Source organism: Lepisma saccharinum, chromosome 9, assembly GCF_977018435.1.
Source record: "Lepisma saccharinum chromosome 9, izLepSacc3.1, whole genome shotgun sequence".
NCBI classification, from domain to species: domain Eukaryota; kingdom Metazoa; phylum Arthropoda; class Insecta; order Zygentoma; family Lepismatidae; genus Lepisma; species Lepisma saccharinum.
In genome coordinates, this window is record NC_139237.1 from 75,496,256 (window position 1) to 75,506,087 (window position 9,832).

The 9,832-nt window shown below is 46.5% G+C and overlaps 1 protein-coding gene and 43 non-coding genes across 44 annotated transcripts in view; all 44 read left to right on the forward strand.

The window, feature by feature from the left end:
* Positions 1 to 9,832, forward strand: part of LOC145992738 (tectonic-2-like) — a 619,016-nt gene that overhangs the window by 559,586 nt on the left and 49,598 nt on the right. The window lies entirely within an intron of this gene.
* TRNAI-UAU (transfer RNA isoleucine (anticodon UAU)) lies at positions 22 to 112 on the forward strand. Its single transcript is given in 2 exon segments — positions 22 to 59; positions 78 to 112. It is a non-coding gene; the product is annotated as a tRNA-Ile (tRNA).
* On the forward strand, positions 181 to 272 carry TRNAI-UAU (transfer RNA isoleucine (anticodon UAU)). The gene is given in 2 exon segments: positions 181 to 218; positions 237 to 272. It is a non-coding gene; the product is annotated as a tRNA-Ile (tRNA).
* Positions 342 to 433, forward strand: TRNAI-UAU (transfer RNA isoleucine (anticodon UAU)). Its single transcript is given in 2 exon segments — positions 342 to 379; positions 398 to 433. It is a non-coding gene; the product is annotated as a tRNA-Ile (tRNA).
* TRNAI-UAU (transfer RNA isoleucine (anticodon UAU)) lies at positions 664 to 755 on the forward strand. The gene is given in 2 exon segments: positions 664 to 701; positions 720 to 755. It is a non-coding gene; the product is annotated as a tRNA-Ile (tRNA).
* Positions 986 to 1,077, forward strand: TRNAI-UAU (transfer RNA isoleucine (anticodon UAU)). Its single transcript is given in 2 exon segments — positions 986 to 1,023; positions 1,042 to 1,077. It is a non-coding gene; the product is annotated as a tRNA-Ile (tRNA).
* TRNAI-UAU (transfer RNA isoleucine (anticodon UAU)) lies at positions 1,305 to 1,396 on the forward strand. Its single transcript is given in 2 exon segments — positions 1,305 to 1,342; positions 1,361 to 1,396. It is a non-coding gene; the product is annotated as a tRNA-Ile (tRNA).
* TRNAI-UAU (transfer RNA isoleucine (anticodon UAU)) lies at positions 1,624 to 1,715 on the forward strand. The gene is given in 2 exon segments: positions 1,624 to 1,661; positions 1,680 to 1,715. It is a non-coding gene; the product is annotated as a tRNA-Ile (tRNA).
* TRNAI-UAU (transfer RNA isoleucine (anticodon UAU)) lies at positions 1,944 to 2,035 on the forward strand. The gene is given in 2 exon segments: positions 1,944 to 1,981; positions 2,000 to 2,035. It is a non-coding gene; the product is annotated as a tRNA-Ile (tRNA).
* TRNAI-UAU (transfer RNA isoleucine (anticodon UAU)) lies at positions 2,100 to 2,191 on the forward strand. The gene is given in 2 exon segments: positions 2,100 to 2,137; positions 2,156 to 2,191. It is a non-coding gene; the product is annotated as a tRNA-Ile (tRNA).
* On the forward strand, positions 2,260 to 2,351 carry TRNAI-UAU (transfer RNA isoleucine (anticodon UAU)). The gene is given in 2 exon segments: positions 2,260 to 2,297; positions 2,316 to 2,351. It is a non-coding gene; the product is annotated as a tRNA-Ile (tRNA).
* TRNAI-UAU (transfer RNA isoleucine (anticodon UAU)) lies at positions 2,582 to 2,673 on the forward strand. The gene is given in 2 exon segments: positions 2,582 to 2,619; positions 2,638 to 2,673. It is a non-coding gene; the product is annotated as a tRNA-Ile (tRNA).
* TRNAI-UAU (transfer RNA isoleucine (anticodon UAU)) lies at positions 2,901 to 2,992 on the forward strand. Its single transcript is given in 2 exon segments — positions 2,901 to 2,938; positions 2,957 to 2,992. It is a non-coding gene; the product is annotated as a tRNA-Ile (tRNA).
* TRNAI-UAU (transfer RNA isoleucine (anticodon UAU)) lies at positions 3,061 to 3,152 on the forward strand. The gene is given in 2 exon segments: positions 3,061 to 3,098; positions 3,117 to 3,152. It is a non-coding gene; the product is annotated as a tRNA-Ile (tRNA).
* TRNAI-UAU (transfer RNA isoleucine (anticodon UAU)) lies at positions 3,220 to 3,311 on the forward strand. The gene is given in 2 exon segments: positions 3,220 to 3,257; positions 3,276 to 3,311. It is a non-coding gene; the product is annotated as a tRNA-Ile (tRNA).
* On the forward strand, positions 3,540 to 3,631 carry TRNAI-UAU (transfer RNA isoleucine (anticodon UAU)). The gene is given in 2 exon segments: positions 3,540 to 3,577; positions 3,596 to 3,631. It is a non-coding gene; the product is annotated as a tRNA-Ile (tRNA).
* On the forward strand, positions 3,698 to 3,789 carry TRNAI-UAU (transfer RNA isoleucine (anticodon UAU)). The gene is given in 2 exon segments: positions 3,698 to 3,735; positions 3,754 to 3,789. It is a non-coding gene; the product is annotated as a tRNA-Ile (tRNA).
* On the forward strand, positions 3,857 to 3,948 carry TRNAI-UAU (transfer RNA isoleucine (anticodon UAU)). Its single transcript is given in 2 exon segments — positions 3,857 to 3,894; positions 3,913 to 3,948. It is a non-coding gene; the product is annotated as a tRNA-Ile (tRNA).
* Positions 4,177 to 4,268, forward strand: TRNAI-UAU (transfer RNA isoleucine (anticodon UAU)). Its single transcript is given in 2 exon segments — positions 4,177 to 4,214; positions 4,233 to 4,268. It is a non-coding gene; the product is annotated as a tRNA-Ile (tRNA).
* On the forward strand, positions 4,335 to 4,426 carry TRNAI-UAU (transfer RNA isoleucine (anticodon UAU)). Its single transcript is given in 2 exon segments — positions 4,335 to 4,372; positions 4,391 to 4,426. It is a non-coding gene; the product is annotated as a tRNA-Ile (tRNA).
* Positions 4,491 to 4,582, forward strand: TRNAI-UAU (transfer RNA isoleucine (anticodon UAU)). The gene is given in 2 exon segments: positions 4,491 to 4,528; positions 4,547 to 4,582. It is a non-coding gene; the product is annotated as a tRNA-Ile (tRNA).
* TRNAI-UAU (transfer RNA isoleucine (anticodon UAU)) lies at positions 4,647 to 4,738 on the forward strand. The gene is given in 2 exon segments: positions 4,647 to 4,684; positions 4,703 to 4,738. It is a non-coding gene; the product is annotated as a tRNA-Ile (tRNA).
* On the forward strand, positions 4,807 to 4,898 carry TRNAI-UAU (transfer RNA isoleucine (anticodon UAU)). The gene is given in 2 exon segments: positions 4,807 to 4,844; positions 4,863 to 4,898. It is a non-coding gene; the product is annotated as a tRNA-Ile (tRNA).
* TRNAI-UAU (transfer RNA isoleucine (anticodon UAU)) lies at positions 4,967 to 5,058 on the forward strand. The gene is given in 2 exon segments: positions 4,967 to 5,004; positions 5,023 to 5,058. It is a non-coding gene; the product is annotated as a tRNA-Ile (tRNA).
* On the forward strand, positions 5,127 to 5,218 carry TRNAI-UAU (transfer RNA isoleucine (anticodon UAU)). The gene is given in 2 exon segments: positions 5,127 to 5,164; positions 5,183 to 5,218. It is a non-coding gene; the product is annotated as a tRNA-Ile (tRNA).
* Positions 5,286 to 5,376, forward strand: TRNAI-UAU (transfer RNA isoleucine (anticodon UAU)). The gene is given in 2 exon segments: positions 5,286 to 5,323; positions 5,342 to 5,376. It is a non-coding gene; the product is annotated as a tRNA-Ile (tRNA).
* TRNAI-UAU (transfer RNA isoleucine (anticodon UAU)) lies at positions 5,445 to 5,536 on the forward strand. The gene is given in 2 exon segments: positions 5,445 to 5,482; positions 5,501 to 5,536. It is a non-coding gene; the product is annotated as a tRNA-Ile (tRNA).
* Positions 5,605 to 5,696, forward strand: TRNAI-UAU (transfer RNA isoleucine (anticodon UAU)). The gene is given in 2 exon segments: positions 5,605 to 5,642; positions 5,661 to 5,696. It is a non-coding gene; the product is annotated as a tRNA-Ile (tRNA).
* On the forward strand, positions 5,766 to 5,857 carry TRNAI-UAU (transfer RNA isoleucine (anticodon UAU)). The gene is given in 2 exon segments: positions 5,766 to 5,803; positions 5,822 to 5,857. It is a non-coding gene; the product is annotated as a tRNA-Ile (tRNA).
* On the forward strand, positions 6,088 to 6,179 carry TRNAI-UAU (transfer RNA isoleucine (anticodon UAU)). The gene is given in 2 exon segments: positions 6,088 to 6,125; positions 6,144 to 6,179. It is a non-coding gene; the product is annotated as a tRNA-Ile (tRNA).
* On the forward strand, positions 6,410 to 6,501 carry TRNAI-UAU (transfer RNA isoleucine (anticodon UAU)). Its single transcript is given in 2 exon segments — positions 6,410 to 6,447; positions 6,466 to 6,501. It is a non-coding gene; the product is annotated as a tRNA-Ile (tRNA).
* Positions 6,729 to 6,820, forward strand: TRNAI-UAU (transfer RNA isoleucine (anticodon UAU)). Its single transcript is given in 2 exon segments — positions 6,729 to 6,766; positions 6,785 to 6,820. It is a non-coding gene; the product is annotated as a tRNA-Ile (tRNA).
* On the forward strand, positions 6,889 to 6,980 carry TRNAI-UAU (transfer RNA isoleucine (anticodon UAU)). The gene is given in 2 exon segments: positions 6,889 to 6,926; positions 6,945 to 6,980. It is a non-coding gene; the product is annotated as a tRNA-Ile (tRNA).
* TRNAI-UAU (transfer RNA isoleucine (anticodon UAU)) lies at positions 7,048 to 7,139 on the forward strand. Its single transcript is given in 2 exon segments — positions 7,048 to 7,085; positions 7,104 to 7,139. It is a non-coding gene; the product is annotated as a tRNA-Ile (tRNA).
* Positions 7,368 to 7,459, forward strand: TRNAI-UAU (transfer RNA isoleucine (anticodon UAU)). The gene is given in 2 exon segments: positions 7,368 to 7,405; positions 7,424 to 7,459. It is a non-coding gene; the product is annotated as a tRNA-Ile (tRNA).
* Positions 7,524 to 7,615, forward strand: TRNAI-UAU (transfer RNA isoleucine (anticodon UAU)). Its single transcript is given in 2 exon segments — positions 7,524 to 7,561; positions 7,580 to 7,615. It is a non-coding gene; the product is annotated as a tRNA-Ile (tRNA).
* TRNAI-UAU (transfer RNA isoleucine (anticodon UAU)) lies at positions 8,003 to 8,094 on the forward strand. Its single transcript is given in 2 exon segments — positions 8,003 to 8,040; positions 8,059 to 8,094. It is a non-coding gene; the product is annotated as a tRNA-Ile (tRNA).
* Positions 8,161 to 8,252, forward strand: TRNAI-UAU (transfer RNA isoleucine (anticodon UAU)). The gene is given in 2 exon segments: positions 8,161 to 8,198; positions 8,217 to 8,252. It is a non-coding gene; the product is annotated as a tRNA-Ile (tRNA).
* On the forward strand, positions 8,473 to 8,564 carry TRNAI-UAU (transfer RNA isoleucine (anticodon UAU)). The gene is given in 2 exon segments: positions 8,473 to 8,510; positions 8,529 to 8,564. It is a non-coding gene; the product is annotated as a tRNA-Ile (tRNA).
* TRNAI-UAU (transfer RNA isoleucine (anticodon UAU)) lies at positions 8,633 to 8,724 on the forward strand. The gene is given in 2 exon segments: positions 8,633 to 8,670; positions 8,689 to 8,724. It is a non-coding gene; the product is annotated as a tRNA-Ile (tRNA).
* TRNAI-UAU (transfer RNA isoleucine (anticodon UAU)) lies at positions 8,793 to 8,884 on the forward strand. The gene is given in 2 exon segments: positions 8,793 to 8,830; positions 8,849 to 8,884. It is a non-coding gene; the product is annotated as a tRNA-Ile (tRNA).
* TRNAI-UAU (transfer RNA isoleucine (anticodon UAU)) lies at positions 8,953 to 9,044 on the forward strand. The gene is given in 2 exon segments: positions 8,953 to 8,990; positions 9,009 to 9,044. It is a non-coding gene; the product is annotated as a tRNA-Ile (tRNA).
* On the forward strand, positions 9,275 to 9,366 carry TRNAI-UAU (transfer RNA isoleucine (anticodon UAU)). Its single transcript is given in 2 exon segments — positions 9,275 to 9,312; positions 9,331 to 9,366. It is a non-coding gene; the product is annotated as a tRNA-Ile (tRNA).
* Positions 9,597 to 9,688, forward strand: TRNAI-UAU (transfer RNA isoleucine (anticodon UAU)). The gene is given in 2 exon segments: positions 9,597 to 9,634; positions 9,653 to 9,688. It is a non-coding gene; the product is annotated as a tRNA-Ile (tRNA).

The window sequence follows — 9,832 nt, forward strand, 5'->3', positions numbered from 1 at the left end:
GCAGAAGCCTTGATTACAACAGCTCCAGTGGCGCAATTGGTTAGCGCACGGTACTTATAAGACAGTATCTCTGAGCTATGCCGGGGTTTGAGTTCGAGCCTCACCTGGAGCAATTGCTTTTTACCTCTCACATCGTTCTCTCTACGTATTTAAGACATTGCAAAAGTATTGATTGCAACAGCTCCACTGGCGCAATTGGTTAGCGCACGGTACTTATAAGACAGTATCTCTGAGCTATGCCGGGGTTGTGAGTTCGAGCCTCACCTGGAGCAATTGCTATTTTCTATGTGACATCGTTCTCTCTACGTATTTAAGACATTGCAGAAGCCTTGATTACAACAGCTCCAGTGGCGCAATTGGTTAGCGCACGGTACTTATAAGACAGTATCTCTGAGCTATGCCGGGGTTGTGAGTTCGAGCCTCACCTGGAGCAATTGCTTTTTTCCCTCTCACATCGTTCTCTCTACGTAATTAGGACATTGCAGAAGCCTTGATTACAACAGCTCCAGTGGAGCAATTGGTTAGCGCACGGTACTTATAAGATAGTATCTCTGAGCTATGCCAGGGTTGTGAGTTCGAGCCTCACCTGGAGCAATTGCTTTTTCCCCTGTCACATCGTTCTCTCTACGTATTTTAGACATTGCAGAAGCCTTGATTACAACAGCTCCAGTGGCGCAATTGGTTAGCGCACGGTACTTATAAGACAGTATCTCTGAGCTATGCCGGGGTTGTGAGTTCGAGCCTCACCTGGAGCAATTGCTTTTTTCCCTCTGACATCGTTCTCTCTACGTATTTAAGACATTGCAGAAGCCTTGATTACAACAGCTGCAGTGCCGCAATTGGTTAGCACACGGTATTTATAAGACAATACCTCTGAGCTATGCCGGGGTGTTGAGTTCGAGCCTCACCTGGAGCAATTGCTTTTTTCCCTCTGACATCGTTCTCTCTACGTATTTAAGACATTGCAGAAGCTTTGATTACAACCGCTCCAGTGGCGCAATTGGTTAGCGCACGGTACTTATAAGACAGTATCTCTGAGCTATGCCGGGGTTGTGAGTTCGAGCCTCACCTGGAGCAATTGCTTTTTACCTCTCACATCGTTCTCTCTACGTATTTAAGACATTGCAGAAGCCTTGATTACAACAGCTCCAGTGGCGCAATTGGTTAGCGCTAGGTACTTATAAGACAGTATCTCTGAGCTATGCCGGGGTTGTGAGTTCGATCTCACCTGGAGCAATTGCTTTTTACCTCTCACATCGTTCTCTCTACGTATTTAAGACATTGCAGAAGTCTTGATTGCAACAGCTCCAGTGGCGCATTTGGTTAGCGCACGGTACTTATAAGACAGTATCTCTGAGCTATGCCGGGGTTGTGAGTTCGAGCCTCACCTGGAGCAATTGCTTTTTACCTCTCACATCGTTCTCTCTACGGATTTAAGACATTGCAAAAGCCTTGATTACAACAGCTCCAGTGGCGCAATTGGTTAGCGCACGGTACTTATAAGACAGTATCTCTGAGCTATGCTGGGGTTGTGAGTTCGAGCCTCACATGGAGCAATTGTTTTTACCTCTCACATCGTTCTCTCTACGTATTTAAGACATTGCAGAAGCCTTGATTACAACAGCTCCAGTGGAGCAATTGGTTAGCGCTCGGTACTTATAAGACAGTATCTCTGAGCTATGCCGGGGTTGTGAGTTCGAGCCTCACCTGGAGCAATTGCTTTTTACCTCTCACATCGTTCTCTCTACGTATTTAAGACATTGCAGAAGCCTTGATTACAACAGCTCCAGTGGCGCAATTGGTTAGCGCACGGTAATTATAAGACAGTATCTCTGAGCTATGCCGGGGTTGTGAGTTCGATCCTCCCCTGGAGCAATTGCTTTTTACCTCTCACATCGTTCTCTCAACGTATTTAAGACATTCCAGAAACCTTGATTACAACAGCTCCAGTGGTGCAATTGGTTAGCGCACGGTACTTATAAGACAGTATCTCTGAGCTATGCCGGGGTTGTGAGTTCGAGCCTCACCTGGAGCAATTGCTTTTTACCTCTCACATCGTTCTCTCTACGTATTTAAGACATTGCAGCTTGATTGCAACAGCTCCAGTGGCGCAATTGGTTAGCGCACGGTACTTATAAGACTGTATCTCTGAGCTATGCCGGGGTTGTGAGTTCGAGCCTCACCTGGAGCAATTGCTTTTTACCTCTCACTTCGTTATCTCTACGTATTTAAGACATTGCAGAAGCCTTGATTACAACAGCTCCAGTGGCGCAATTGGTTACCGCACGGTACTTATAAGACAGTATCTCTGAGCTATGCCGGGGTTGTGAGTTCGAGCCTCACCTGGAGCAATTGCTTTTTTCCCTCTGACATCGTTCTCTCTACGTATTTAATACATTGCAGAAGCCTTGATTACAACAGCTGCAGTGCCGCAATTGGTTAGCACACGGTATTTATAAAACAGTACCTCTGAGCTATGCCGGGGTGTTGAGTTCGAGCCTCACCTGGAGCAATTGCTTTTTTCCCTCTGACATCGTTCTCTCTACGTATTTAAGACATTGCAGCAGCTTTGATTACAACCGCTCCAGTGGCGCAATTGGTTAGCGCACGGTACTTATAAGACAGTATCTCTGAGCTATGCCGGGGTTGTGAGTTCGAGCCTCACCTGGAGCAATTGCTTTTTACCTCTCACATCGTTCTCTCTACGTATTTAAGACATTGCAGAAGCCTTGATTACAACAGCTCCAGTGGCGCAATTGGTTAGCGCTAGGTACTTATAAGACAGTATCTCTGAGCTATGCCGGGGTTGTGAGTTCGATCTCACCTGGAGCAATTGCTTTTTACCTCTCACATCGTTCTCTCTACGTATTTAGGACATTGCAGAAGTCTTGATTGCAACAGCTCCAGTGGCGCATTTGGTTAGCGCACGGTACTTATAAGACAGTATCTCTGAGCTATGCCGGGGTTGTGAGTTCGAGCCTCACCTGGAGCAATTGCTTTTTACCTCTCACATCGTTCTCTCTACGGATTTAAGACATTGCAAAAGCCTTGATTACAACAGCTCCAGTGGCGCAATTGGTTAGCGCACGGTACTTATAAGACAGTATCTCTGAGCTATGCCGGGGTTGTGAGTTCGAGCCTCACCTGGAACAATGGTTTTTACCTCTCACATCGTTCTCTCTACGTATTTAAGACATTGCAGAAGCCTTGATTACAACAGCTCCAGTGGAGCAATTGGTTAGCGCACGGTACTTATAAGACAGTATCTCTGAGCTATGCCGGGGTTGTGAGTTCGAGCCTCACCTGGAGCAATTGCTTTTTACCTCTCACATCGTTCTCTCTACGTATTTAAGACATTGCAGAAGCCTTGATTACAACAGCTCCAGTGGCGCAATTGGTTAGCGCACGGTAATTATAAGACAGTATCTCTGAGCTATGCCGGGGTTGTGAGTTCGATCCTCCCCTGGAGCAATTGCTTTTTACCTCTCACATCGTTCTCTCAACGTATTTAAGACATTCCAGAAGCCTTGATTACATCAGCTCCAGTGGCGCAATTGGTTAGCGCACGGTACTTATAAGACAGTATCTCTGAGCTATGCCGGGGTTGTGAGTTCGAGCCTCACCTGGAGCAATTGCTTTTTACCTCTCACATCGTTCTCTACGTATTTAAGACATTGCAGAAGCCTTGATTACAACAGCTCCAGTGGCGCAATTGGTTAGCGCACGGTACTTATAAGACAGTGTCTCTGAGCTATGCCGGGGTTGTGAGTTCGAGCCTCACCTGGAGCAATTGTTTTTACCTCTCACATCGTTCTCTCTACGTATTTAAGACATTGCAGAAGCCTTGATTACAACAGCTCCAGTGGAGCAATTGGTTAGCGCACGGTACTTATAAGACAGTATCTCTGAGCTATGCCGGGGTTGTGAGTTCGAGCCTCACCTGGAGCAATTGCTTTTTACCTCTCACATCGTTCTCTCTACGTATTTAAGACATTGCAGAAGCCTTGATTACAACAGCTCCAGTGGCGCAATTGGTTAGCGCACGGTAATTATAAGACAGTATCTTTGAGCTATGCCGGGGTTGTGAGTTCGATCCTCCCCTGGAGCAATTGCTTTTTACCTCTCACATCGTTCTCTCAACGTATTTAAGACATTCCAGAAGCCTTAATTACAACAGCTCCAGTGGCGCAATTGGTTAGCGCTAGGTACTTATAAGACAGTATCTCTGAGCTATGCCGGGGTTGTGAGTTCGAGCCTCACCTGGAGCAATTACTTTTTACCTCTCACATCGTTCTCTACGTATTTAAGACATTGCAGAAGCCTTGATTACAACAGCTCCAGTGGCGCAATTGGTTAGCGCACGGTACTTATAAGACAGTGTCTCTGAGCTATGCCGGGGTTGTGAGTTCGAGCCTCCCCTGGAGCAATTGCTTTTTACCTCTCACATCGTTCTCTCTACGTATTTAAGACATTGCACCTTGATTGCAACAGCTCCAGTGGCGAAATTGGTTAGCGCACGGTACTTATAAGACAGTATCTCTGAGCTATGCCGGGGTTGTGAGTTCGAGCCTCACCTGGAGCAATTGCTTTTTACCTCTCACATCGTTCTCTCTACGTATTTAAGACATTGCAGCTTGATTGCAACAGCTCCAGTGGCGCAATTGGTTAGCGCACGGTACTTATAAGACAGTATCTCTGAGCTATGCCGGGGTTGTGAGTTCGAGCCTCACCTGGAGCAATTGCTTTTTACCTCTCAATTCGTTATCTCTACGTATTTAAGACATTGCAGAAGCCTTGATTACAACAGCTCCAGTGGCGCAATTGGTTACCGCACGGTACTTATAAGACAGTATCTCTGAGCTATGCCGAGGTTGTGAGTTCGAGCCTCACCTGGAGCAATTGCTTTTTACCTCTCACATCGTTCTCTCTACGTATTTAAGACATTGCAGAAGTCTTGATTGCAACAGCTCCAGTGGCGCATTTGGTTAGCGCACGGTACTTATAAGACGGTATCTCTGAGCTATGCCGGGGTTGTGAGTTCGAGCCTCACCTGGAGCAATTGCTTTTTACCTCTCACATCGTTCTCTCTACGGATTTAAGACATTGCAAAAGCCTTGATTACAACAGCTCCAGTGGCGCAATTGGTTAGCGCACGGTACTTATAAGACAGTATCTCTGAGCTATGCCGGGGTTGTGAGTTCGAGCCTCACCTGGAGCAATTGTTTTTACCTCTCACATCGTTCTCTCTACGTATTTAAGACATTGCAGAAGCCTTGATTACAACAGCTCCAGTGGCGCAATTGGTTAGCGCACGGTACTTATAAGACAGTATCTCTGAGCTATGCCGGGGTTTGAGTTCGAGCCTCACCTGGAGCAATTGCTTTTTACCTCTCACATCGTTCTCTCTACGTATTTAAGACATTGCGGAAGCCTTGACTTCAACAGCTCCAGTGGCGCAATTGGTTAGCGCACGGTACTTATAAGACAGTATCTCTGAGCTATGCCGGGGTTGTGAGTTTGAGCCTCACCTGGAGCAATTGCTTTTTACCTCTCACATCGTTCTCTCTACGTATTTAAGACATTGCAAAAGTATTGATTGCAACAGCTCCACTGGCGCAATTGGTTAGCGCACGGTACTTATAAGACAGTATCTCTGAGCTATGCCGGGGTTGTGAGTTCGAGCCTCACCTGGAGCAATTGCTATTTTCCCTGTGACATCGTTCTCTCTACGTATTTAAGACATTGCAGAAGCCTTGATTACAACAGCTCCAGTGGCGCAATTGGTTAGCGCACGGTACTTATAAGACAGTATCTCTGAGCTATGCCGGGGTTGTGAGTTCGAGCCTCACCTGGAGCAATTGCTTTTTTCCCTCTCACATCGTTCTCTCTACGTAATTAGGACATTGCAGAAGCCTTGATTACAACAGCTCCAGTGGAGCAATTGGTTAGCGCACGGTACTTATAAGATAGTATCTCTGAGCTATACCAGGGTTGTGAGTTCGATCCTCACCTGGAGCAATTGCTTTTTCCCCTGTCACATCGTTCTCTCTACGTATTTTAGACATTGCAGAAGCCTTGATTACAACAGCTCCAGTGGCGCAATTGGTTAGCGCACGGTACTTATAAGACAGTATCTCTGAGCTATGCCGGGGTTGTGAGTTCGAGCCTCACCTGGAGAAATTGCTTTTTTCCCTCTGACATCGTTCTCTCTACGTATTTAAGACATTGCAGAAGCCTTGATTACAACAGCTGCAGTGCCGCAATTGGTTAGCACACGGTATTTATAAGACAATACCTCTGAGCTATGCCGGGGTGTTGAGTTCGAGCCTCACCTGGAGCAATTGCTTTTTTCCCTCTGACATCGTTCTCTCTACGTATTTAAGACATTGCAGAAGCTTTGATTACAACCGCTCCAGTGGCGCAATTGGTTAGCGCACGGTACTTATAAGACAGTATCTCTGAGCTATGCCGGGGTTGTGAGTTCGAGCCTCACCTGGAGCAATTGCTTTTTACCTCTCACATCGTTCTCTCTACGTATTTAAGACATTGCAGAAGCCTTGATTACAACAGCTCCAGTGGCGCAATTGGTTAGCGCTAGGTACTTATAAGACAGTATCTCTGAGCTATGCCGGGGTTGTGAGTTCGATCTCACCTGGAGCAATTGCTTTTTACCTCTCACATCGTTCTCTCTACGTATTTAAGACATTGCAGAAGTCTTGATTGCAACAGCTCCAGTGGCGCATTTGGTTAGCGCACGGTACTTATAAGACAGTATCTCTGAGCTATGCCGGGGTTGTGAGTTCGAGCCTCACCTGGAGCAATTGCTTTTTACCTCTCACATCGTTCTCTCTACGGATTTAAGACATTGCAAAAGCCTTGATTACAACAGCTCCAGTGGCGCAATTGGTTAGCGCACGGTACTTATAAGACAGTATCTCTGAGCTATGCCGGGGTTGTGAGTTCGAGCCTCACATGGAGCAATTGTTTTTACCTCTCACATCGTTCTCTCTACGTATTTAAGACATTGCAGAAGCCTTGATTACAACAGCTCCAGTGGAGCAATTGGTTAGCGCTCGGTACTTATAAGACAGTATCTCTGAGCTATGCCGGGGTTGTGAGTTCGAGCCTCACCTGGAGCAATTGCTTTTTACCTCTCACATCGTTCTCTCTACGTATTTAAGACATTGCAGAAGCCTTGATTACAACAGCTCCAGTGGCGCAATTGGTTAGCGCACGGTAATTATAAGACAGTATCTCTGAGCTATGCCGGGGTTGTGAGTTCGATCCTCCCCTGGAGCAATTGCTTTTTACCTCTCACATCGTTCTCTCAACGTATTTAAGACATTCCAGAAACCTTGATTACAACAGCTCCAGTGGTGCAATTGGTTAGCGCACGGTACTTATAAGACAGTATCTCTGAGCTATGCCGGGGTTGTGAGTTCGAGCCTCACCTGGAGCAATTGCTTTTTACCTCTCACATCGTTCTCTCTACGTATTTAAGACATTGCAGCTTGATTGCAACAGCTCCAGTGGCGCAATTGGTTAGCGCACGGTACTTATAAGACTGTATCTCTGAGCTATGCCGGGGTTGTGAGTTCGAGCCTCACCTGGAGCAATTGCTTTTTACCTCTCACTTCGTTATCTCTACGTATTTAAGACATTGCAGAAGCCTTGATTACAACAGCTCCAGTGGCGCAATTGGTTACCGCACGGTACTTATAAGACAGTATCTCTGAGCTATGCCGAGGTTGTGAGTTGGAGCCTCACCTGCAGCAATTGCGTTTTACCTCTCACATCGTTCTCTCTACGTATTTAAGACATTGCAAAAGTCTTGATTGCAACAGCTCCAGTGGCGCAATTGGTTAGCGCACGGTACTTATAAGACAGTATCTCTGAGCTATGCCGTGTGGTGAGTTCGGGCCTCACCTGGAGCAATTGCTTTTTACCTCTCACATCGTTCTCTCTACGTATTTAAGACATTCCAGAAGCCTTGATTACAACAGCTCCAGTGGCGCAATTGGTTAGCGCACGGTACTTATAAGACAGTATCTCTGAGCTATGCCGGGGTTGTGAGTTCGAGCCTCACCTGGAGCAATTGCTTTTTACCTCTCACATCGTTCTCTACGTATTTAAGACATTGCAGAAGCCTTGATTACAACCGCTCCAGTGGCGCAATTGGTTAGCGCACGGTACTTATAAGACAGTGTCTCTGAGCTATGCCGGGGTTGTGAGTTCGAGCCTCCCCTGGAGCAATTGCTTTTTACCTGTCACATCGTTCTCTCTGCGTATTTAAGACATTGCAGCTTGATTCCAACAGCTCCAGTGGCGCAATTGGTTAGCGCACGGTACTTATAAGACAGTATCTCTGAGCTATGCCGGGGTTGTGAGTTGGAGCCTCACCTGAAGCAATTGCTTTTTACCTCTCACATCGTTCTCTCTACGTATTTGAGACATTGCAGCTTGATTGCAACAGCTCCAGTGGCGCAATTGGTTAGCGCACGGTACTTATAAGACAGTATCTCTGAGCTATGCCGGGGTTGTGAGTTCGAGCCTCACCTGGAGCAATTGCTTTTTACCTCTCACTTCGTTATCTCTACGTATTTAAGACATTGCAGAAGCCTTGATTACAACAGCTCCAGTGGCGCAATTGGTTACCGCACGGTACTTATAAGACAATATATATGAGCTATGCCGAGGTTGTGAGTTCGAGCCTCACCTGGAGCAATTGCTTTTTACCTCTCACATCGTTCTCTCTACGTACTTAAGACATTGCAGAAGTCTTGATTGCAACAGCTCCAGTGGCGCATTTGGTTAGCGCACGGTACTTATAAGACAGTATCTCTGAGCTATGCCGGGGTTGTGAGTTCGAGCCTCACCTGGAGCAATTGCTTTTTACCTCTCACATCGTTCTCTCTACGTATTTAAGACATTGCAGAAGTATTGATTGCAACAGCTCCACTGGCGCAATTGGTTAGCGCACGGTACTTATAAGACAGTATCTCTGAGCTATGCCGGGGTTGTGAGTTCGAGCCTCACCTGGAGCAATTGCTTTTTTCCCTCTCACATCGTTCTCTCTACGTAATTAGGACATTGCGTAAGCCTTGATTACAACAGCTCCAGTGGAGCAATTGGTTAGCGTATGGTACTTATAAGATAGTATCTCTGAGCTATACCAGGGTTGTGAGTTCGAGCCTCACCTGGAGCAATTGCTTTTTCCCCTGTCACATCGTTCTCTCTACGTATTTTAGACATTGCAGAAGCCTTGATTACAACAGCTCCAGTGGCGCAATTGGTTAGCGCACGGTACTTATAAGACAGTATCTCTGAGCTATGCCGGGGTTGTGAGTTCGAGCCTCACCTGGAGCAATTGCTTTTTTCCCTCTGACATCGTTCTCTCTACGTATTTAAGACATTGCAGAAGCCTTGATTACAACAGCTGCAGTGCCGCAATTGGTTAGCACACGGTATTTATAAGACAGTACCTCTGAGCTATGCCGGGGTGTTGAGTTCGAGACTCACCTGGAGCAATTGCTTTTTTCCCTCTGACATCGTTCTCTCTACGTATTTAAGACATTGCAGCAGCTTTGATTACAACCGCTCCAGTGGCGCAATTGGTTAGCGCACGGTACTTATAAGACAGTATCTCTGAGCTATGCCGGGGTTGTGAGTTCGAGCCTCACCTGGAGCAATTGCTTTTTACCTCTCACATCGTTCTCTCTACGTATTTAAGACATTGCAGAAGCCTTGATTACAACAGTTCCAGTGGCGCAATTGGTTAGCGCTAGGTACTTATAAGACAGTATCTCTGAGCTGTGCCGGGGTTGTGAGTTCG